Source organism: Atractosteus spatula, chromosome 1 (assembly GCF_055471065.1).
Source record: "Atractosteus spatula isolate fAtrSpa1 chromosome 1, fAtrSpa1.hap1, whole genome shotgun sequence".
In the NCBI taxonomy this organism is placed as follows: domain Eukaryota; kingdom Metazoa; phylum Chordata; class Actinopteri; order Semionotiformes; family Lepisosteidae; genus Atractosteus; species Atractosteus spatula.
Window position 1 is genome coordinate 35558200 of NC_142706.1, and position 26694 is coordinate 35584893.

General features: G+C 37.0%; 1 pseudogene; it reads left to right on the forward strand.

Moving 5' to 3' along the window:
• Positions 1 to 26098, forward strand: part of LOC148840822 (zinc finger BED domain-containing protein 5-like) — an 89759-nt pseudogene extending 63661 nt beyond the window's left edge.
• The last annotated feature ends 596 nt before the right edge of the window (positions 26099 to 26694 follow it).

A 26694-nucleotide genomic window follows, 5' to 3' on the forward strand; every position in this document is an offset into this window, starting at 1 on the left:
TAGATTGCTCATAAACCTAATCGCTTTTTCTACATAAACACAGCGTGATTGCTCTCTGAAAATGCTTTTCCTTTATTTTTAAAGTAGGCTCAGATTTCAACTATAGATCGTATTATTATAAACTTTCTTGGAAAAATGTATTTTATGTAAACCATGTTTGCTATTAATTCATTTAGGGCTAAAATACGTTCATTGTCTTCCAATCGAGTCGAGTTGACATTGGAAGCCTGCCACACCCGGACTGTTAAACCAACGCATTAGCACGTCAAAGCCCGTATTGGTATTGAGCCAGTATTGTCTTTAGTATTCCCCCCCTCTCCCCTCAATTCAATTCAATTCAAGGTGTTTTATTTGCATGACAGATGGGTACAAGCAGTGTTGGGTATGTATATTGTAATGCTTACGGCAGACAGCCACTGTGTAAGAGCCGGCGCACCAGAGCAGCGCACCGAGGGAGCGTCTGCATTTATAACTTAGTTTTTAAAATTAGTCAAGCAATATGAAGCATCTCCTTTTACGTTTAAGTCCCTTAAATACATTGAGCACAGCTTTCTCATCACTTAAGATTGCTTTTGATACCATCCTTACACAAAGCAGAAGGGAGATCTTAGTGCCTGAGCATAAAAAGAATAGGAGCATACTGCAACGCGTGTGAAGTCCATAAACGATATTAATCTATCGATCTATTGTGACATCTACTGTAAATTACAGAAATGTTAAAAGTAAACAAAATAAAGTAACTAAAATGTGGTCTGAAATCACCCCTTTAGACACCCCTTTTACTTCACTGGTGTCAGATATGAAAGGCAATAGTCTCCCGTTCTGTCTGCTGTGTGTTGCAGCAGAGGGACTCCCTGCAGCTGAAAGGGGCAGAGTAACTTGCATGCCCTCTTACTAGAGTGTACAGTTTACACATGCACGACATTAAAAGCTAGCAAGACAGGTTTCGATTCACATTAGCTGGCGAGCCTTGTTAAAAAACGAATGATAATGTAACATGCCACTGTTCATGAACAAAGTTATACTGAGATTTCCTAAGATACGCGATTAAAAAAAAAATAAATAAAAATTTGAATCTCCTGCGGAACACATTCCATAAGAATCAGCGGTTTTACAGTATATATCGCCTTTAAAGGTGGCTTCTCAAAACGCTTTACGGGATAAAAACAACCAGAACAGCAGCAACAACAATATTGTATTTCGTTGCATTTTGAAAACCAAGTAATAACTTAACTATACAGTACGTGCAAACGTTTCGTATGTTGCTGTCGTGAATGCCTGCGTACCCATAAGTATTTTATTTGCCTTGAGTCTGTCTACAGTATCTCTGTCCCACTACCCCCCTCTCTCCCTCAATTCAATTCAATTCAAGGTGTTTTATTTGCATGACAGATGGGTACAATTCTTGTTGGGAATGTATACTTTGATATTTACACCCGGCGCGGCACCGAGGGAGCGTCTGCATTTATAACTTGGTTTTTAAAATTAGTCAAGCAATATGAAGCATCTCCTTTAACTTTTAAGTCCCTTAAATACATTGAGCACAGCTTTCTCACCATCCTTACACAAAGCAGAAACTGTCCGATGACTCACAGTACAAGTGGAAAGATTACAGATTTTAATCGTCTTTAATTTTGCCTGTGGAGTGTATCTTATTAAGCTATAAATTGTATTTTGAGCGCGTTTTTTGACTTTTTTTTAATTGCATTTTCGGCGCGGACAGCACATACAGATGCAGCCATTCAAAATGCGTGCGTTATTTTGCGGCATACCCCGGTGGGCGTGTCGCGGCATCACGCAGTGTCACGCAGTGTGACGTGGTTAATCGCGCGTCATTTGACGCTCTGCCGGAAACTATCCGGCGTCACCTTGTAAAACCGCCAGGGGGAGCTTAACCTCTCATGTACAGCATTTGAGCCTTTAATTTTGAACAGTGTATTACAGCATGTTAATCTTCAGTCATTAAAATGTTGGTATATTTTATGAAAGCAAGATTGCTCAGTTGGACAAAAGTACACAACCTACCTTTATCAGAAATATTTATGCATCAAAGCCTTTACCGAAGATATTACTAATAGTATTAATAATGGATGACTTTGGACAAGCTGTATACTCAAAGTATAATTTCTTTAGCACATTTGTACAAGCACTTGGAATCTGTCCAAACCATACTTTGTCAGGCATTTTGTTTTACTTCAACGGGCATAAAAACTTCCTTGCTTTTAACAGGGCGTTTCATAATTTCTAACTACGAAAATGATTTAAAATGCGACACCTATCATTCAACTAGAGCTTAAAATATCACAAGGAAAAATACACACCGGTATTCCATTTCTCCCTAAACATTGTAAGCTTCGAAGTCTTTAACTAACGTGATACCGGAGTCAACAAGCATACTTTTAGAATTTGATTAAAAGGGAATATAATATGGAATTGCGTATCTCAAGAATTTAATAACGGTATGATTATATCCGTGTACTGCGGCAGGGCTGTGTAGGGCTGTTTCGCCTGCCTGCTCATGCGAGCTGACTGTAGCCGACTGGTCTAGGTGCGTGCCTGCCAACGGGCAGGTTGTGTGCTCGAATCCAGCTGGTGCTGAACCTTCCAGTTTTATTTATTTATTTTTTAATCGCGTAACATATTACCGTATGCAAACTGTACTGTATACAGTATGTATATGTATATTTAATGTCTTAACTGTGCCCGTTTAATTGAATTTTAAAAAATTATTTAACACGAACATTAAGCTGTTTACATCTTCCGCCTGAGAACAGTCACCCGTTGCTACCCAACGCAGAATGGTGATTGGCTGACACCATCTGACACCCCTCTGATTGGAGAAAAAAGACGTGCTAGTTTGCTATACATACTGTAACAGGAAGAGGATTTCTTTCTATTCAAAACGTGTATTTTAAAAGTTTAAGAAGTAAAAACCTTACAGCGTACACAGATTTCTAAACTGATCAGGATCGTTATCTTTGTCTTATGCATAATAATATTCACCGCTCTGTGCAGCAAATTAATAATAAACTTTATTTTATATAGCGTTTTAAACGAATAAGTAATTAGATTGCTCATAAACCTAATCACTTGCTTTTTCTTTTTATTTAGGCTCAGATTTCAACTATAGATCGTATTATTAATAACCATAATAACAACCAACCAACAAAAACAACCATATAAACATAATACCAACCAAAAACATAGATAACAACCACAATACAAAATCAAATATATCAAACCATTTTACTCTCGCAAAGTCCTCCAATTATCATAATCCCGCCCCTTATGCAAAACCAAACCTTCCTCCCATCCCAGTTTATCCTGTTTATCATAAACAAAATCCACCTCAATTTTCAACATAAAGCATTACACAAAATCAATACCTCAACACTCCATACTCAACAACGATAATTCACAAACAGCCAGAACATGTAACTACACATTCCCAAACAGACCTAATTTCCATAGCCCCGCCCCTTATGCAAAACCAACATCCCTCCCCTGTTCTCTCTCTCCCCTGGCGGTTGTAATTGTTTTTATTTTCAAATAAATTTTAGCAAAGTCATGCATTTTAAAAATCTTAAGATTTTTATATTTATGTCTTTATTTAGTGGTTTCATTAGTGACAAAGGCTAAACTTTCTTGGAAAAATGTCTTTTATGTAAACCATGTTTGCTATTTATTCATTCAGGGCTAAAATATGTTCATTGTATTCTAATGAAAGAAGGGTTCCTTTCGCCGTAGTCGGGAGCCTAGCCTTTAACTAGTAAGTACTGTACTTACTGGGTTTTTGAGGGGGGGGGGAGAAAAATCGTTTTCCCAGCCTAACAGTATTGTTTTTAACCTGTAAATTTGCTGGACAGAGAGGTGAACATTATCACACAGAAGACAAAGATAGCGATTTACGTTGCATTGTGTATCGTGCTGCTTTAATACAGTTTTAAATAATTGGAAGTCTAAACAGTATCAGCTTTATTTATGGGTTTTAAATAAAGGTGATTTAAACGCGATTTAAATCAATATAAATGTTTATATTGTAACGCATAGGTGACTATTCATTGTTATTAAAATGACTTAAATTCGATCATGTTGTGATATTTAGAAATATACATTTGTTTGGTGCGAGTGAAGTTTTATTTAATCTCTGAGCCATACTGATTCTTCTGGAAGCCAGTTTCCGCCAGGGAGTAAAAAAAAACACACTATGGTATTCTCTCCAATGCAGTGCAGTTAAAAACATACCTCTGATGCTGCTCCTAAATGAATATCGTTTATGACCATCAGAAGCTTTATGCTCCTTTTCTTTTTTCCAGTGGATTGAACAGGGAGAGGCATTTCATGATGTACTTTTCACTGATGAAACAACAGTGGCTCTGGAACAGTTTTCAACCATGTCGTTTTATAAAAAGGGGAGATATGTACACGTTACTGAAGCTAAACGTTTAGCCTTTGTCACTAATGTAAACACTAAATAAAGACGTATAGAAATCCCTACGTTACAGACTGTATATGGCTGGTATTGGTAGTTTAAAGAAAAAATACACACCAGTATTCCACTTTCTCCCTAAACATTTTAAGCATCAGAGTCTTACATGTGGTTATTTATTGTATAATTTAATTTTGAAAGCCACTGAGACATCAGGTACTACTGTTGTATGGTACAAGTGTGGTACTTTTAGGGGTACCACGGTACAGAACACTAGTTATTTAAATATGATTGATAGATAAATAGGCCCACTTTATTCATCCTGAAGAAGATAGAAGACATCCTGATGTCTTAACACAGATACTACAGTGCTTAAGTACTACTCACGTATATGTTTCTAGGTTTATATTATGCATTTCATACGGTCAAATTACTTTTGAGCAACTAATAAGAAGCGCGAAACGGTATGCGTTTTAGTTTCGTTTCGTGCTGGGACCCGTGGATTGATTAGAGATATCAAGTACATACAAGTCATTTTTTAAATGTTGTAGTTCGTCTTGAAAAAATGTTACGAGTACATCATCTATCAACAATTACACAGGTTCTGTTTCCATATTGCGGATTTTGGTTACGTAATATTATGTTCTAGATTTCACGTTGTGAATATATGATTTGGGCAAACAGAGCCGCAAAGAAGTACATTATGGGTGGTTGTTTTTTTTTTGCAGTTTTATCTAGAACAAGCGATGCTTAAACCTTTGTCTGATTCTTGTGAAACTATCCACACGACAGTTACAGTACCTAGGAGTTGACTTCAGTGATGTCACTGATGGGATGTTTCTAAAAATCCATCCTCTGTAAAACGTCTTCTCTAGTTGTCCTGCATATGTATTCGCTAATGAAGCTGTGTGTTCTGAGCCTGGATCTCTACATTTGTGTATGAACCAGCTTAGAGGGCTAAAGACAGCTTGTGTTTAAATTGAGTGTAAGGCAATTTATGCTTCTAAAGTCATGGTCAGCATTTTTGTACTGTGCTGTAAACTTGTTCTGTGCCAAGTCACATTATTTTATAGCGTTTTTATAGCGTTATCAAATCCGGTGGCGCGGTGTTAGTTTCCTGACTCCCATGTCACATGGTCTGTGATTGAAACCTGTAATACCGGTTTAATTCGTCACAGCCAGCACTCCGGTTGTAAAGTAGAAGCAGGCGAGATTTCCAGCGAAAAACACCTCCCCCTTCTTCAGGTGTGAGGGTCTTCTGCTCAGAATGAAACGCTAAAATGTAATGTAAGCTCTGAATGGGTTCAATTGTGATTTGGGCTTGATTAAGGTCGCTGCCTTTCATCTAAAACCCTACTTGAATCCTTCTAAACTAAAAATCAGTGTTAGTGAGTTCTAAATAAAGAGGTATCCAGGTAACAGTGAAACGGGCGGACAGTCTGGGGAGATCGCCCGTTTTCCATGTAAATAGTTCCCTGGTTCCGCACCCCTTGGTGTTTCTCTCGCTCTCTCTCGGGTCACCTGATCATTAGCTCGAAAGATTTGAGTGCTTTGTGTATATTCTAATGGTAGTGGGGGCAGGGTGTGTGGGAACAGGTTTGGTTGAAATTGCATTGGAGATCTATGTTCTTCACACCTGAAACATTTTCTCTGAAAGCATTTTCTTCGCTGTTTAACCGATCTTGTTACAGCATGTTACAGTTTACTATTATTAACCATATTAATTTTAAGTGCTTAATGTAAAATCTTGTAAAAATATATTTTCATTGTTCAAATATACATTAAGTCTGACTATCATATAATAAGTTAAATACAAAACTAAAGAAAAAATAGGGTTAAATATAATTCAAAATATTTTGCTAACAATGTTAACTGTTTATGAATAATAAAATGTATTAGCTAAGGAGTAGGATGGCACAGTTGTTAGTATGTTTTTTGTTTTGTTTCTTTTTCATAAATACAACAGTAGTACCTGATGTCTCAGTGGCTTTCAAAATTAAATTATGCATGCAAACCTGTGAACTAGAAAGATAACTAAGATATTCATCCATTTATAATGGTGGCAAAGTGGTTAGCATTGCTATCTTGCAGCACTGGGGTCCTAGGTTCAATTCCTGCCATCCTGTGTGTGTGGGGTTTACATGTTCTCTCTGGGTTACATGGTTTTTCTCCATATGTGTGATATGACTCCCTCTCGCACTCCAAAACATACTGGTAAGTTAATTAGTTTATGGGAAACCTGGCCCTGGTCTGTGTGTGTTTGTGTCTGTCTGTCCTGTGATGGACTGGCACTATGTCCAGGGTGTATTCTGCCTTGTGTCCGTTGCTTACTGGGATAGGCTCCAAATCCTCTGTACTGGATAAAGAGATTAGAAATGGAAGTAAAGGCACTGTGTGGATGGAACTATACACAGTGTTAGAAACCCACTATGAAATGGCAGCATCTCACTGAGAATAAAATATTTTATACTGCTGGCTTAAGGAAACAGCCTTTCCACCTCTCTTGCACATCAGTATCCATACCTAGTTATTTAAACAAATTGCCTCTAATTATAAACATCTTAATATGCTGGCTCTGTGGATCCGCATCAGCTATGTTTGCCCATTCCTTCAATTCATGTGCATCCAACACACAGTTCAATGCCAGCAACTACACATAATCTAAAATACAATCCTTATTTCAGTATCTATGTAAACATATAGTCTGTTAACTTCATCATCTTCATCAAAAGTATGCCTAACCCCATTAGGAAGTGTTCTTGTTATAAGTGTATTCCTCAGCTTTCCCCAAACTATCTTCTTCTTGCCAACATCTCTAGTCTTTTATCCTGCAATAACTCAGCCAACACTTCAATCTCCAAAAGCTGCTTGTGTTAATTTCTTTAAATCACAAATATCATGTGTAAATACTGGCCATGTAATACTCTGCATTGTGGAATAATAGTTTATTTTAAAGGGAACTAGAGAAACTAAGAACTAGAGAAATCAAGAAAGGCTTTTTTTCTAGAATTAATAAATGCACATCCTGTTCACTGGGGAAATTAAATCCACACTGAGCAATCTTCAATATGTTCAGAATATGACAGCAAGAATCCTATCAGGGATGCATTACACCTGTTTTCAAGTCCTTGCACTGGTTACCTATCAGATTTCGAGTCAACTTCAAAATCCTTATCCTCCTTATATACTGTCCTACAACTGGTATTATTGATCTCCGAATTATTGTACTTGACATGACTTCATTCAGCCTTTCCTGAACGTCTATGACAGGCAGAGAGAGTGCTGTTTCTGGTGCGATCTTTTACAGCTGACATTTCACTGTTTTAAACGAACAAGAAATTAGATTGCTCATAAATCACCTATTCTATATAAACACAGCGTAATTGCCCTCCGAAAATCTTATTTTTCTTGTTCGTTTTAGAGACCTTGATCGAAACTGATTTTAGATGTCAGAAAGGATTTATTTTCTCTGTATTTCCTACATTGCTTTGTCGAGATTTTAACTTTATATCTAACTTTATATCTAGGCTCAGATTTCAACTATAAATCGTACAGTAATTAATAGCAGTAAATACTGATGTTTATACATAAAAAAGTCATGCCTTGGAGTATAGACCCCCAAAGGAATGCCATAGACTCAAACTGCAAAATAAACACATACAGAAAGAAAGTATTTGTATTGTAATTGCAAATCCTGGTACTGTATGAGTGATTGGTATGACTTTCCTCATTACAAATCTCTTATTAGAATTTAAATTTCTCTGTAACTCCAGGTCAGAACAGAGAAAATGTAACTGCCTTAAGGAGTTTACGATTATGAAAAATAGAAGGATAAGCATGATACGTATGTCTTCTGTCATTTTCTAAGTCATGTTACTGAGCACCAAATCTTATTGAGAATATGAATCCATTTAAGGTTTATACCATTAAAGTAACGGTTTATTCCATGCTGAAAATGTTTGTACCAGACTTTTTTGAGGCCTGTTTAATTGTGTCTGAAGTCTGATGTTGTAAATTTTATTGTTAAAAAGATCCATGAAAATGTCACTACTAAAGTTAGCTGGTACTGTTGGTACTGTAAGTGGCAAGTAGAGCTCATATTTTAGATTTTGTGTAGTTGCTAGCGTTGAACTGTGTGTTGGATGCACATGAATGAAGCGACGGACACAAGGCAGAATACACCCTGGACATAGCGCCAGTCCATCACAGGACAGACACAAACACACACACACCAGGGCCAGTTTAAATCTAACCTCAGAACCTTTCTTTTCAGAAGACTTAGTGTCTGTATCTGCTTCATTTTCTAATTTTGGTAGCACCTCTACCTGCTTGTCTTTCTTATATGCATTTACTTTGTAATCTGTGGTCCTTTTATCTGTTTTTACATCTACTGTATTGCTTTGAGATGCCACCTTTAATGGTGATATATCAAATAAAGTTTTTTATTATTGTTATAGGGAAACATGATCAGATTGTCCCTGGTTCAGAAAAAAAAGATCTAAAGTATACTAGTTTGTCACTCTTCTAATTCCCTTTGCTAAATGACTTTTCATACTAATCTGATCAATCTAACTGCCAGTTTTCTGTGCTTTCTCTATCCTGCTAGATTTGCAATTATTCTGAAAATTTTCATCTTGAAATAACTCATTTCTAAATACCTTTTTCACTGTTAACATCTTGCAGCAACTCTGCGACAAAATATACACTCTGACAGTTCATCCTGCTACCAACATTAAATAAAACAAATCTTAAGATTTCTATATTTATGTCTTTATTTAGTGATTTCATTAGTGACAAAGGCTAAACTTTCTTGGAAAAATGTCTTTTATGTGTTGCGGAAAAAACTGACTTGCTTTAACAAAATATGTTTACAAATCCTTTCACCTGCCATTTTCGTAGTTAGAAATTATGGAACGCTCTATTAAAAGCAAGGGAGTTTTTATGTCCGTTGCAGTTCTTTTGCAACATGAATATAATTATATCGTTATTAATTTCTTGAGATACGCGATTCCATATTATATTCCCTTTTAATCAAATTCTAAAAGTATGCTTGTTGACTCCGGTATCGCGGTAGTTAAAGACTTCGATGCTTAAAATGTTTAGGGAGAAATGGAATACTGGTGTGTATGTTTTCTTTAAAGTACCGATACCAGCCATATACTGTATGTTTAAGTTCCAAAATTAATATCGTTTATGGACTTCACACGCGTTGCAGTATGCTCCTATTCTTTTTATGCTCAGGCACAAAGTAAAAGGGGATGCTTCATATTGCTTGACTAATTTTAAAAACTAAGTTAGAAATGCAGACGCTCCCTCGGTGCGCTGCTCTGGTGCGCCGGCTCTTACACAGTGCCTGTCTGCCGTAAGCGTTACAATATACATACCCAACACTGCTTGTACCCATCTGTCATGCAAATAAAACACCTTGAATTGAATTGAATTGAGGGGAGAGGGGGGGAATACTAAAGCCAATACTGGCTCAATACCCTCGATGGGCTTTGACGTGCTAATGCGTTGGTTTAAGAGTCCGGGTGTGGCAGGCTTCCAATGTCAACTCGACTCGATTGGAAGACAATGAACGTATTTTGTGATATTTAGAAATATAAATTTGTTTGGTGCGAGTGAGGTTTTATTTAATCTCTGACCAAGGGAAACGTTTCATTTTTTTCAAAGAAATGTTTGTTAAAAAATAAAGTCATAGTTCTATGGGATTCAATCACAGACCATGTGACATGGGAGTCACGAAACTACTGTAACACACAGCGCCACCAGATTTAATAACGCAATAAAAACGCTATAAAATAATGTGACTAGGCACAGAAAAAGTTTACAGCACAGTACGATAATAAATGCTGACCATGACTTTAGAAGCATAAATTACCTTACACTCAATTTAAACACAAGCTGTCTTTCTGTATGAACCTCTAAGCTGGTTCATACAGAAAATGTAGAAATGCATTAGCCTGATTATGATTAAAAAACACATAATTAAACACGCGTTTGCGATTTAAATCAGAACACGATTTAAATCAATATAAATGTTTATATTGTAACGCATACTGTCCAGCCTCCATTTCTCTATAAAAATTTACTCTGTTGCACACACACACACAATAGAAGGAGGAACCGCTGTCAGAAGGGAAGATATGTTCAAAATATCGCAAATATCGATCATGTTGCGATATTTTGAAATATAAAAGTCAATTGATTGTCCATAATATCGCTATTCTATTTTTTCGAAGAAATGTTTGTTAAAAGAAAAGTCCGGTACCAGCTGGATTTGAACACACAACCTACTAGTTGCTAGGCACGCACCTAGACCAGTCGGCTACAACACAGCTCGCATGAACAGGCAGGCGAAACAGCCCTACACAGCCCTGTCGCAGCACACGAATACCATTATTAAATTCCTTAGATACGCGATTCCATATTATATTCCCTTTTAATCAAATTCTAAAAGTATGCTTGTTGACTCCGGTATCACGTTAGTTAAATACTTCAAAGCTTAAAATGTTTAGGGAGAAATGGAATACTGGTGTGTATTTTTTTCTTTAAAGTACCAAGACCAGCTATATACTGTATGTTTATGTTCCAAAATTAATATCGTTTATGGCCTTCACACGCGTTACAGTATGCTCCTATTCTTTTTATGCTCAGCTACTAAGATTTCCCTTCATTGGTAAATTCAATATCTACAACGGGCACAGCAAAGACGTTTACTGTAAGTCTTTCTACGACAGACCAACGGACCACGAGTGCCCCTGTCGGTCAACCAATCACTTACTGCGGTGCCACGCGTCATCTTGCGTCATACTGAGCGACGTCACCTGCGGTACGTGTCTGTGACGCACACTTTGAATGGCTGCATCTGTACAAGGGTTAATGAACTGCGCCAAGAAATTTAAAATAGTATTCTTTAGGTGTGAGGGTAGGAGTGGACCGCAGCAGGCATAATCAGCAAACCAGGAAAACAAAGAACGGGACAGGTGAGATGTGTATCCAGAAAGCGAGTGATCAGAAAAAGGAAATGGAAAACGCAGAAAAAGGAAACGCTTTACAGGATAAAAACAATAACAACAGTAGTGGCTGGGCAAACGATTTTTTTTAATCGAAATACAAATTGAGATACTGTACTGTATAATGATGTGCATGAACAAAGGTATACTGCAATTTTCCTTAGATACGCGATTAATGCTTCGTAGGAGGAGGCGGTCTTTTCCTCTTGTCTAACAGTCTGTCCACAAACAAAACATTCCTGTTAGACAAGAGGAATTGAAAAAAAACAATTTTGTCAATGAAAACCGGTGTGTGTGTCTCTCCCTGCTGGATGTCCCTCTCACAGACTGCTGAATGAATAAAATAATTTTATTGAAAACGCGTTTGCGATTGTCTGGTATTTAATTTGGTCCCTTTTAACTGTTTTTCGATCTACTGTATTGCTTTGAGATGCCACTTTTAAAGGCGATATGTAAAATAAAGTTTTTTATTATTGTTATAGAGAAACATGATCAGATTTTCCCTGGTTCAGAAAAAAGTTCTAAAGTGCTACACATAACTTTCTTAATTCGATGTATTTAAAGCAGTGAACTACTGTAGGTGTCACATAACATTCAGAAATACAATCACGTATTTGACAAATAAAAACGATTATAATCTAATCCTTCCACATTTGATCCCAAAATCCCAAGAAATATAAATCTTGACGGGTAGAAAGCTATGCTGAAAGTTTATTAAGATACTTAGAAGACAAAGATACTGTATCAATTTATGTTGCATTAGCCTGATTATGATTAAAAAACACATATAATTAAACACGCGTTTGCGATTTAAATCAGAACACGATTTAAATCAATATAAATGTTTATATTGTAACGCATACTGTCCAGCCTCCATTTCTCTATAAAAATTTACTCTGTTGCACACACACACACAATAGAAGCAGGAACCACTGTCAGAAGGGAAGATATGTTCAAAATATCGCAAATATCGATCATGTTGCGATATTTTGAAATATAAAAGTCAATTGATTGTCCATAATATCGCTATTCTATTTTTTCGAAGAAATGTTTGTTAAAAGAAAAGTCTAGCACCAGCTGGATTCGAACACACAACCTGCCAGCTAGTAGTCACGCACCTAGACCAGTCGGCTACAAGACAGCTCGCATGAACAGGTAGGCGAAACAGCCCTACACAGCCCTGTCGCAGCACACGAATACCGTTATTAAATTCTTTAGATACGCGATTCCATATTATATTAGCAGAAAAGCTTAAAACTACCACTTTTTCACACGCTATTTCACATGCTAGTTAAATACTTCGATGCTTAAAATCGTTAGGGAGAAATGGAATACTGGTGTGTATTTTTCTTTTAAAGTGCCGATTCCTGGAATCTGACTGGCTGACACCCCTCTGAAGTGGTTCCATAAAATCTGGTATACGGAAAAGAAAGCGTTGATAAATACAAGTGTCTTTTAATACACTCTTTGCTGTGCTCTTGAGGATCCTTGTGATATTTTAAGCTCTAGTTGAATGATAGGTGTCGCATTTTAAATCATTTTCGTAGTTAGAAATTATGAAACGCCCTGTTAAAAGCAAGGAAGTTTTTATGCCCGTTGAAGTAAAACAAAATGCCTGACAAAGTATGGCTTGGACAGATTCCAAGTGCTTGTACAAATGTGCTAAAGAAATTATACTTTGAGTATACAGCTTGTCCAAAGTCATCCATTATTAATACTATTAGTAATATCTTCAGTAAAGGCTTTGATGCATAAATATTTCTGATAAAGGTAGGTTGTGTACTTTTGTCCAACTGAGCAATCTTGCTTTCATAAAATATACCAACATTTTAATGACTGATGATTAACATGCTGTAATACACAGTTCAAAATTAAAGGCTCAAATGCTGTACATGAGAGGTTAAGCTCCCCCTGGCGGTTTTACAAGGCGATGCCGGATAGTTAACCACGTGACACCACGTTAACTGCGTCATGCCGCGTGATACTGCGACACGCCCACCGGGGTATGCCGCGAAATACCTCACTCATTTTGAATGGCTGCATCTGTATGTGCACTATAGCTGCATTCTCCTTTTCATAGAAACAAAATATCATTAAAAAATTGTAAGTAGGTGAGATTTTATTTATAGATGGGAAAGGCAGCACCTGAGAGATTATTGGTATGTTCTAACAGGTATCAATTGGGTATCACATCAAGAAACATTTCTACAAAATTTAATTTCCAACACCTTCTCTCCTATTGAACAGACACACAGATGGTTTATTTGCACATCTCCATGGGTGAGGACCTTCCCTCTGGGTTCAGTATCATGTCCATAATCTTATGATTAGTTTCTGCAGGTTGGAAGCAGATCTGCCCTGATGGTAAGACCATGACCATTTGATCATCACTTTGAGTTGGATTAATATGGTAAAACATACTGTACTGTATGAGGGATTTACATTTTGAGAGAAAAAATGATGACTAAAATGCCAACAGGGGTATTCTCAAAGCATTTGCTCCTAACAAAAGTAATTATAGAGGCATGAAAATGTTATTCATGCTAAGAATCAACATACTTTAGATGTGGAAAAAAAAAATTAAATGAAACATAATATTGGGGATTTTTAATGTGCTCTGAATGGAGAGAGAAAATGTGGGGCAAATTCTGCACTGGAACAAACAGTACAGAACTATTAGAAAAGAATATTTATACTTCCAAGTGTGGTTTTCAGAGAATCCAAAAGAATTCTTGGTATAATTTTTGTTTAAATTAAGAATTAGAAATTATTTCTGTTATCTCCACAAAATGTGGTTTAGCTATTTTATATTTTACATATCTTGTCATGTACAGTAGCTACAATCTCCAAGACCGCTCACAAAGGAGAATAAGATAGCAAAGGCAGATTTGACTTTCAAGTCATTTGTATTTCAACACTACACAATTGGTGGAAAAGTGCATCCCTCACCACCAGCATAGCATGTCTGAAAATGCCTGAAATGCTGCAGGGATGACTTTGTTCCTGAGAGTTGAGAGAGCCTTTGTTGACAAATCCCATCCAACCCTTGCAATCAGGTTAGTCAATTGTACATCAGCACTTGGGGGAACTCAGTCACAGTCAGTGTCACGATCCTGTTCCTGTTCCAGATCCTGTTCCGGATTTTAACATTGTTTCGTCTTAGATGGATCACCCGGCTTTGGATTTTGGACTGCACCAGGATTTCCCCCTTGGACAGTTTTTGGACTTGTTTGCCTGTGCTCCCTCCTTGCACCTGATCACTGTTGGCACCACCTCCTGTGTGCCATCCCTTCTATTCCTCATCGTGTTTTCCCTGTAGCCTTTTCCAGTCATTTCAGTATTATACCTTCTGCATAGGGTCCTTAATACACACTACACAGGAGTCAGGACCGGCTCTCGTTACAGTCAACAAGTGACATGACCCAGGCTCAAACCCTTGACTATAGAGCTCACCCTGCACTCAGCTGAAGTTAATATATTATTAAAAATAATACACTGTATAAACCTTCAATTAAATCACTTTACAGAATGTACTTGTTACAAAAGAAATATTAAAAATGTACAACAAAGAAGGGTAAGGGGAAACTACTGTCGCAGATGCAGTAGGCTCTAATGGCTGTAATTGAGCAAAAACTAAAATTGTCCGTTCCTTGATAAAGTTTGATATTTCTGGCTTTTTGTTGATTGAACTTTGAAAAAAGCTAACAATTACATTGTCTAGAATTAAAATTCTAGAGAAATTATTTGCAAACAGGTAATCACATACCTTGTCTAATATTTACAATAATGAAAAACAAAATTTATTTTGAAAAAATAAATTAAATTCCAATTTCTTATGTAATTTTCTTTTAGAATCTGACCAGAGTTGACCCAGTTGTAAAGTACATACTATTAGATAAGCTTTCGTAAGAAAAATAACTGTATCAGGCTAGCAGTAACTAGGGTAGGGTAGTAATTTCAGTTGATGTGCCACTAGAGGTCGATAGGGTCTCTATTGTTTATACAATGGTTCACAGGTGGTGCATTAATTGATTGATTAGTTAATTGGTAAAAGCTGAGAGCCAGAATTCTCACATGGACTTCATTTCGATTATCTTAGTATACAGTAAAAAAGGATTCATGGGGCTTGCTGGTATTTGGCTGTTTAGAGTAGAGCTTTAATTTGTATATATTAAAGAATGTTGTTATAATAAATCCTCCTTACACAGTATTTTGCATTCCTTTGTGATTTTTTATGTGCCCTGGGCTCATGAGCCACCTCCTGAGAAGCAGGCTAGTCATGGTAACAAATTAATACAAATAATTAAGTGATTAAAAAATACCAGTAACTACTCTATATGAATTGTTTAGTTAAGTGTCATTAGTTCCATTTGATTGGATTGTTTAAATATTGTTTAGATATGCAGATTTGAAGCACTAGGCCAGTCTCTTCAACTAATTGCAAATGATATAGTACTGATGTGTACAGTTATTATTATAAGAAAAGTAAGCTCTTCACTTTCTTTTAAAAATATACATTAAGCAGCAGCTACTGGTTTTGCAATTTATTTCTGTGTGTTTAATGCTAATAGTAATGATACTGGGACTTGGAGAATATTTCAAAAATTGTAAATAAAACATCTCACTTTTGTACCAGTGTAAGTTTTAGGATTAAAACTAGTTTAGGGAATCACAGCAAGATACCAGAAATACAATCTCCCCTAAATACTCAAAACTGTCGACCACAAGCTCTACCAATACCAAAATTGCATCATATTTTTAAATTTTATAAAAGCTACAGTAAATGTTATGCAGTGGATGAGAAAGCTACAAAGCCAACACATTCTTTCATTATTACATCTTCTCAGTGTGGGGTTAACATCTTCTTGCTCTTAATATTATGCACTGGTAATTTTGACTGCTGCAAAAATTAACATCATTAAAAACATGCACACAGTTATCACACATTTTTTGTGAAACTAGCACATAGTTTCTTATAGTATGAGAAAGACTAAAATTGTTTCTGGCCAAGCTGCTACAACCTTTGGGTTAAAATTACATTAACAACCTCCAGCTTGCTAGACATGTGAAGTTAAAAAGTATGGGAATGTGGGCTACAATACATATATGCAAATCCTTCATACATATTTGTAAAGAAAAAAACAACAACTTTTAGGTAATTATACTGAAAGAACAGCAGAAAGGTAATTGCAAATATGTTCAGGTGGGTAGCTGCATCAGCATGCGTAGTCTGCAAAAAAACAAGTAATAGGTTTATTCCATGCTGGAAAGAGAATGTATTCTCTTTTATTTATTTGCAATATGTGTAAGGGTAAGGTTTTATCTATTGCAGTGACATATCTAAAAGTAAATGACATTATAACTGCAATATACTGTATACATAAAAGCTTTTTGCCTCAGGCAACACACAGTGTGAATCCATTTAAGCCTTATCTGACCTAGATGGTGAAGCCAACAAAGTGGACATGCCAAGAAGTTTTAAAATTAAAATGTTTTGAGCATTAAATTCAGAGCCTTGGTGGGAACATAGCCTGCTGAGAGCATAGAGTAAAGCTCCAGGAAACTCAAATATATCAAACTAAACCAATGAACAAAGACATTAAATCTGTTGTATTGTTGGCATCCATTGCTGCTGAGGTAGTTAATTACACCTTATGCATGTAATCGTTGTGCTAATTAGCCTAGATGGTGGGTCCACATCAGTAGTCAGCAGAGAATATATTAAGCTGAAAAGGACTGCGGAGACAAGCCTTCTCTCCCCCTCCAAAAAAAAAAGCAGAGCTGGGCTGTGCGATAAAGCAAAGGAACACAGGAAAGATACAAGATGAAAAAGCAAAGGAAAGAGATACAATATTAGAAGAATTAAATGTGGGCTCTGGCACAGCGGTTAATTCATATAGTGAAACGACTGAAAGTGTCTGTAAAAGACTATGAGCACTATAAAAAAGCCAGATCAGAAATATTTCCTATTTAGATGCAGTGTATTTCTCCTGGTACTTAAAATCCATGAATTTATACTATTCTATATATAATTGAAAAAATATACTGTATAACGTCATGAATGAGATTATGCAGCCATTAATATGTCCTTAATAATTATTAATTATTTTTAAATAATTTATTGAAGTAAACTTTGTATTTAGCTTCAAAAGTCAAGTGAGCTAGATGGACAAATTTGCATTGTGAGACCATTAATTAAAATCACAGATAAAGGTTTATATAATCATTATTACATGCACTGTATATACAATATAGAGCTTAATTTAGAAAATAATAATAATTGCTTACACATACCTGTATATAGCACTGTTCTGGACACTACACTCAAAGTGTTTAACAGTTAATGGGGACTCTCCTCCAGTTTCACCAATAGCTTTTTGAAGTAAATTAATTTTTTACAAGAATCTCTTGATCTTTACCAGACACCACTGAATATGATTTGAATATAACAGATTAAGAGTTACCAAAATGCTATCTTGACCCACTTGAGACAATTCTTGCATTTACAAAGATGATAAAATGCAACTGAATGGCATATGTATCTGTAATAATAATGAACACTACACTCAAAGGGCTTTACAGGTAATGGGGACTCCCCTCCACCACCAATGTGCAGCCCCACCTGAATGATGTGACGGCAGCCATAGTGCACCAGAACGCTCACCACACATCAGCTATCAGTGGGGAGGAGTGATGAAACCAATTTATAGATGGGGATTATTAGGAGGCCATGACTGGTAAAGCCCAATGGGAAATTTGGACAGGATGCAAGGGTAACACCCCTACTCTTTTTGAGAATCACCCTGGGATTTTTAATGACCACACAGAGACAGGACCTCAGTTTTACATCTCATCCAAAGGATGGCGCCTGTTTACAGTATAGTGTCCCCATCACTATACTGGGGCATTAGAATGCACACAGACCGCAGGTTGAGCACCCCCTACTGGCCCCACTGACACCTCTTCCAGCAGCAATCTTAGCTTTTCCCAGGAGGTCTCTTTTCCAGGGAATGACCAGGCTCACACTTGCTTAGCTTCAGTGGGTTCCCAGTTACAGTATATTGCTGCTGGCTATATAATGGACTGAAAAGTCCATTATTTAGGTGGATATATACAAAATATTATTTTTTCATTTTCTGTGGTCTGTTCTATTGATTGGGACAACATTAAAAATACATGTAAAATCATGAAGTTATTTGTATCAGCAATGTATTGATAGCTAAATAAATAACATTGGTTGATGAGACTAAACAATAGATAAGGATTAATGAGGCTGATTTTTATGAAAGGTTTATTGTTAATGTCTGGATATTAATTGTATTAATTGATTATTATTTAACCTAAAATTATTTGCATTTACAAAGTTGTTAGTATAAGAAAATAATGGACCTACAGTAAGGTTGAAGTGTCAGTAATTTAATGTATTATCACCCACTGTGAGACTATTTACAAAGATTAAAAGTTGTGTAGTGGCCTCTAGTGGCAGCCACTTTATAGAAAGAGTGGCAGCTCTTTCTATAACTTTCTCCACCAAAGATACTTTCACTGTGTCCTTCAGGATGTCCACTGAGAACTGACGATAAGTGACAAAAATGCATACAGGATATTCCTACATTAGCATTAGAAAGAACATATATGTCTGAAAGTATGAAAGGGTGCAGGCTGTACCGAATTAGTTGAATCAAAGATGCTGAACTATGATTTCTTAAAGTGAGGAAATTGAACCATTTCCTTAAGGGAATGCATTAGATGACTGTGATATGTTAAAATGAGTATTGTTTAAGTTACAACACAGATATTTTTTATTTTATACTTCTGGATGATTCTAGTGACGAAATAAACCACATATATATTTTTTATGCTCTTTATTTGGAAATTTGGGGCCTTCATAGCTCCCCACCACCAACTCACCAACATCAAATAACTCCCATGTATACATGCACAAATATAATGATAATTCTAATTAATTTAATGGTGGATAGATTCCCCATTCACACATCAGCCATAGGAATCTGGGGGTCACACCTATCTTTCGAGCCACATGTGAAAAATGTTAAGATTAAGACATCTTTCTTTCGCCCTAGAAATATTGCCTGAATTAGGCAATTTTATCAATGTTCAGTGCTGAGTGCCTGATTCGTGCATTTATAATATCAAGGCTTGATTTGTTCAACTCTTTACCTTATGGGCTTCCTAACTTTCTTCAAAGCAAGTTGCAATATGTTCAAAACTCTGCAGCTAGACTGCTTACTCGCACAAGACACTGGCAGCAAAATCACTCCTACACTCACGTCTACATTGATTGTCTATAAAGTCACATATTTAATATAAGATCTTGTTACTGACGTTCAAGGTTCTAAAGAATCTGGCTCCGTCATACTGTACATCTCTAAACTCCTCCACGTTTACACTCCCCCTGTAGGCTCTGTTCAGTTGAGGCTGGTCCTCTACTCTCTGTACCCAGGACTAAATCATGGACTATTGATGACCATGCCTTTCCTATCGCTGCTCCAGTCCTGCCCAATGTCCTTCTTCAGACTTCAGACTTCAGACCTTAACTCTAAACTCAAAACTTACCTTTTTACCAAGGTCTACAGTATGTCTGATTGCCTACAGTCAATCTGTCAAAATCTGTATGATCTTGGTTCTTCATTTCTGTTTATTGTTATTTTTGTTTTGTTTTTTTCTTTAGTTGTGGTGTACTGTATAGCGTTCTTAGGTTTGGAAGGGTGCTTTATAAATAAAGGTTATTATTATTATTATTTTCTTGATCATAGATGTAGCTTAATCAGGAAAGATTCACTTTAGAAGCAAGGGCTATAATTTTGTGATATTGACATTATATTCATTTCAGAATAAATGTGATCTTGAATGTAAGAGAGTAAATAATGAAATGCAAATTCTAATCAATGTCCAGTCTATTGAACTGCTGGCAGATGAACTCATGCACAAAAACATATGGAGGCCTGCTGTGCTTTGATTTTTTGTGAGAAGTATAGATTCTTGCACAAAAAATCTGTGCAGTCTTTTCATCTGTAACTCTTTGCATCAACATACAGTATCAGAATGTATGTCATTTAACTAGGTTTGTGCTTGTTTTCCTATTTTTGAGAAGCACAAAAGAAGAAAAACCATGTGAGACTGGGCCAAACAGATGAAAAGGAGGGCTCAAATTAAGGCAAATCCAAGGGAAAAGTGTGAAAAGCTGAAATCTGTAAATGTACTGAGAGGTTCATTAAAAGGTTTGCAGCTGAATGTGGTTCCTGTAATCTTTCTGCAAAAAGATTCCTGGAAATCCTGTAAAAGCATGCTGACAAAGAGGTCAGTGTAATCATTGCTGGGAGTGGTAAAATGGGAACATTCTGGAGGGACCTTTAATCCTCACTACTTCAATGTGTTAGTGAAAACAGCTGGCCAGTCTTCTTCGAAGAATAGTTATTTTCTGTTTAATAAATGTTTTCTTTTAATAAATGTGAAAACCAAATAAATTTCAAATGCCCAATCATCCAGAAATATACAATTATTGTGCCGCAGTGTTCATAACTGTTTGACCATAACAATCATAGTACTAAACCATTTGAACAGAAAAGATGTATTTGTCTCCATGGTTGTCATTATCTGCTGAATGCCTGTTGCAAACCCTCTCTTATGATCTCTTATGAGGCCTTTGATATTCATTACTTACTCACCCGTTTATCTTCATTGTCATGTGGGGCTAAAATCATCCATTCAAACATGAAGAGACAACTGTAACAAGAAATAGTAGAATAGGTTTTTTATCCCAAACGTATTATTTTTTAAATTAATGTGGCAAAATTGCTTCACAGCCTTAACAATAAAAAGAAAAAACACACACATACAAGGACAAGAAATACAGTAAATACAACAGGAAAAATCCTACAAGATACATCATACAATAAAAACCAAAGAAAACATAAAGTGAAGTCTAACCAAGTTCACGTATGTGCTCTGGTGAAACTGTTATTAGTATCTAGTATTGCTATTCAGAATGGTGTATAAGTTATTACTTTTTGTTATTGCATTTTTATATTACCTGTTTTGGATCCAGAATATTTTTCTTGTTTCCTGTCTGGTGCACCATTTTGTGCTGGATGGAGACCTTGACTCACATTTGGCTTAAAATGGAGTCTTACATACCCATTAAGAGGAGCCAGGAGTGGTGCTTACTGTATGTAACTTAATGTGGCACCTATTATATACAGTTAGTCTATTTTTCTGATTAGTGATTCTTAGTCTGTGTCTCAAAAAGCTGTTATCCTGGAATTCTCTGGAAAACTATAGTACAGGGTTAGTCAAAATGCTGTCAACAACTTTGACAGTTTATTTCAAATTAATTACAAGGGTTACTGTGACAAAAAAGGTTTCAAACAAAAGCTTTGTCACGGTGGGACTGACTGCGGAGGATTGGGATCCTATGCGGTGCTCTTCGGAAGAATAAACGATAGACGAAGGCGGTACAGAATCGGGAGACGAAGGCGTAATCGAGGAAGCAGGCAGGGTTCAGGATCCGGGAAGGCGTTGTAGAAGCGTCGGTATAGAATCAGGAGGCGAAGACTTCATCAAGGAGGAGAAGCAGGGTCCAATATCCAAGAGAGTGTAGAAGGGGCATAGGTACTAAGTCAGGAGGCAAAGGCATAGTCGAAGAACAGCATGGTCAAGATCCAGGAGTCAACCAGTAGTATCGCAGAATGAAAACTAGGAACGAAGCTCAGGAAGAAAATCTCAATCGTGAGCACTGAAAGGGGGTCTGGCGAGGGTTTAAATAGAGAAAAGATTGGTGCGTGCATGTTTGGTACGGGAAGAGCTGGTGGGAATGCGGGATCACTTGCCTGTGTGGGAGCGATTCATGACAAGCATAAATATCAAAATGCTTGGACGACCTGTGGTTTTGCCCTTGCAGATGCATCTACGCTCCACAAACTGCCTGTACCACTTAAGGATGGAGTCTCGCATTGGTGGATGTTTGTAAAATTTAGTCTGGAACGATTGCTGCATGGAAATGCTTGATTTTGTATCATGATAACAGAGAGCACAAAATGACTTTGTGTACAGGTGACGCCATTGTGGATACTGTGCGACTGCAGTGCCATCTGTGGAGGAGAAAACAAAACTTTAGTAAAATAATTGGCATTTATACTTGTTGGCACCATTTTGACTAACCTTGTATTAATACTTTTTGCTATATTGTACTGTCTTGTCTTCTTCTGTTGTATATTTTTCTTACACCAGGCCACTTACGTAAACAGTCACTTAGACTGTTTTTACGGTTTGTTTTTTGTGTCTGTTTATGACTTCTGTGACTATCCCCTGGACTTACTGCCAGATGGTTTATTCACACATTACATAGCTCTTTTCAGTATAAAAAGTCATGAAAGTTGCCTCAGAATGTGTAGCAAACAAAAATAAAGTGAATGGAATTTTCCAATATCAGTGGTGAGAGACACTTTCCAAGGTTCAAAACGATAAAAAGTCATATCCTGTATGTCAACACAATATACTAGTGTCTTTCTTTTTTAAAGAAATAAATCTGTAATTGAAAAAGTGTACACAAATAGCTGCACACTATTTTACACTATTTTGGGGTTTATGATAAAAATACATTTATAAGCTATCAAATGTGTTTCAAATGTGTAACACATGGCATGTCATGCACTCAATGTAATACTTTACCTCTGGTCTAATTACTGCTCACATCCAGAATCACAACCTCTTGGCGATATTACATTCTTTTCAATGTCTCAAATATTAAACAGACAAACATCTGATTTGTTGCAAAAGCAACAGCAAAGCACCTCTTTGATCATGGGTCTCCTGTAATGCAGTTTTGCTCTTAATATTACTATAATAACATGAATACTTTGAATGTTTGCTTTGATTTTGTTTACTGTCACCAAAACTTTGATTTATTGTTTTCAAATTTACTTTTAAACAAGCTCTTTGTTAAAACTCATTTGAAACTCATTAAAATGGATTCTTATGTGATATTTACTGTAAGTGTAGAAAATTAAGAAGTGTAATCACAGATCACACTGCAGTACTTATTAGTGAACCTATACCACGACTTTAATTTCATACAGTAGTTAATGATGTTAGCTCTGAATGTAATCCATCCTTGATCACTTGTAATCCGACAGTCATCTGTAAATGGATGGCACATTGGATACGTCAAAACTAAAGGGAAAAAATCCTGATTTCTTAATTGTTAAAATGAACTAATGTTTAAAACACAACAGATAATAAAACTTTAAAGGAAAAACCCTTTAATGAAAACATAGTTTAGATTTAAATAACATTGAAATTAGAATGTTTATTGTCCCACTGTTCCATTGACAATATTTAGATTTTTGACTGCACAAATGCATTCATTTCTCACAGCAGAATAATCCATATGAATATTGTTGGAACATATACATATAGATAAAAAGTAAATAATTCACAAGATAGTTTGAGTTACAGTACATACAGTTTCTACATTGTAAACCACTTAGAACCTGAGGCTTATATTTTTATTTGGAGTGGCGGGGGAGGCTGTCAAACACATTGAGGCAGCAATAAAATTGGAAATAAGTGATTCCTGTGCAATGGTAAATTTTATAGTAATGACAAAACCTACTCTTTATGTCTTGTTCACAAGAATATCTTCCACTATATATTTTTTATTTTTTCAGTTTCCTCATTTACTGTGCTTTATTTGTGTTCAGTTCCTCATAAATGAGCTTTGCCACAGCCATGTGGAGCATATAAATGCAGAACTGCAAGAATGCACTTGTTTTCCCAGCTGAAGATCACTTGCCAATGTAATTTTTTTAACTCCTGGTGAATCAGACCAAATTGAATTTGTTCCAGTTCCAAAATTGAGAGTACTAGTGTACACCATTTATGAACTCAGTGGTTGGGTTCATAAATGGTATACATTTAAATGGTTCCAGGTGCAACTGGAAATGCACATACATAGCTCATATTTATAATTAATCATAATTTTCTTTAAAATGCTAATGTTCTTTGTACGGGACATTGAGGAATGTAATACATATAGAGAACACCAATTTTGGGGGGTATTAATAAGATATTTTATTCCAAAATAGGCCCAAAGGATAAGGTATTTAATTTTTGTATGCATTTTGTAGATTAAGAATATCATACAAGAGTTACAAATATACTATATATTGCATCAGAACAATAAATTAACACATTATATATTATATTTATAATTAATACATATATTAATAACACTATAATTAGTGTTAGGGCCAAAGATAATCTTAAACGGAGAACAGACTTAACAGATCACAAAATGAATAATCTCGACTGAACAATGCATGAAAACAAGGGAAGCCCTATGATTAATACCTGTACATTTATGGGCAGACACCAACTTAGTTACAAGCTATTAGAAATTCCATCCTGCCATGCCATGATGAGCAGCCCAGAGGCAGTACAGCTTATAAGGTAAAACTCTCTCAGCTAGCAGTTGCACTGAGAAACCTTCACATTCCCATGAGGGCTCATGATTTTCTAGGGCTTGTTGCACAAACCAGGTCTCCTTCTGGTAATTTGTTTCAATTAACAATTATCCAATTCATTATTTAATTCTCCTTTGAATTCACTCTGCACTGCAGTCCTCTGTTCCATTTTGCCCTGTCTCCAGCTCTGGACTTCACTTCACTTTGCACTGCAGTGCCCTGTTTCAGTTTGCACAATGGCTCCTGTCCTCTGGCCTGGAACCCTGGACTCCTTTTCGCTGGCCTCCTTCTCCTGCAGTTCTGGCCCACTTTCAGGAGGCAGCTTCGGTGTCTAGGACCCCGGGGCTCTCCCTGTACAGCCTTTTTCCCTCTCTTCCTAGCAGCCCTGTTATAGTTTTGCCCAAGCACTATAGTTTTTTTTTCTCTGACTGCCCTCTTTTTTTGTCACCTTTCAAGTTTCTCTTTGAAGTGGCTTTTTCTCCAGACTCAGGGCTCTTTTCTTTTCTACACTTTTTTCTCTTGAGATGTCTGGTTTACTTTTCTTTCTCTTTCCCCAGTCTCCTTCCAGTGACCCAGCAGAGCCTTCTGTTTCTTACTAGGGAACCAAGATTCCTGTTCTCACTCCTTTGGCCTGAGCTCCCTGAGGATTCCTAGTTCCTGCACTCTTGACTGGGACTGCTCCTTGCAGATGTGCTGACCCGAAATTCTGGGAATTGAGAGGGGATTGAGGATGGGTCCACTGCCTCCTGTGCATCGCAGATGTTTCCTCCAGTTGGTCCAGAGGGCACCTGGGTATCCGAGCCCATTCAAGCTGAACCTGGGAGCCTGACCTGACAGCACACGCCTGACAGACCTCCCCCATAAGGGCATGTGCCTTGAATCACCGGCTCCTAGGCCCTCTGACTGGACCACTCTATGGAGGTTCCCTGCCTCACTGGTTCGGTAAGACCCCTCCTCTCAGTGAAGCCTACGGGGCAAAGCACAGCTGTGCTCTGAAAAGGCTCCTACTTTCTCATTTCTCTCCAGTGTGTTGGCCCGTTGGCTTGCCATCCTGCATCCCTGACCGTTTAGACCCGTGCAGCCCCTCTCTTCCTGGGGGCTTGGCGGTCAGCTCTGCCCTGGAGCCGAGGGTCCCAGATTCCAGTCGACGGGCTGAGATCAGCAGTTAAACTTGGGGCTGGAGCTTTGCCATGCTTGCTAGACATAAGTGATGTAGAGAGCCAGCAGGTAGCCCCAATCAGCTGGGTCTCTTCAGGTGTTCCACCACTCTCTGGTCACTTCGGTTCTGACTAATCACCACCCACCCAGCTGTGTCCTGCCACATCATTACAGTAACAATATACTGTATGTGTTTATATCAGGGGTTGGCAAACTACGACTGTTTGAATCTCGAGGGTTGCTTTTTGCATCAGATATTGAAAATCTTCCGCCATAGGCCTCTGCTTGTTAGCTCTGTTGCTCTCTCTCAGCACTAACGGTCAATTGCAGAACAACACCTATTGCATGATGTATTTTACTTTTAACCTATCGGATGTCAGCTTTAGCCTAGGTTACATACACCTGTGCTACAACTGATTCTTACCGTAAATTCATTTGGATTTTTGTTCCCTACTGTGATTGGTTCATTCATGCAAATGACGTCTAGTGTGTGCTATCTTGTTTGAAAGCAGGTAATGATTTCAAATGGTTCTAAAAGCTCTATCTGACTATAATTATAACTATAACTGACTATAAATGGTCAGAAGAGTACTTTTGTGTCCCTTTT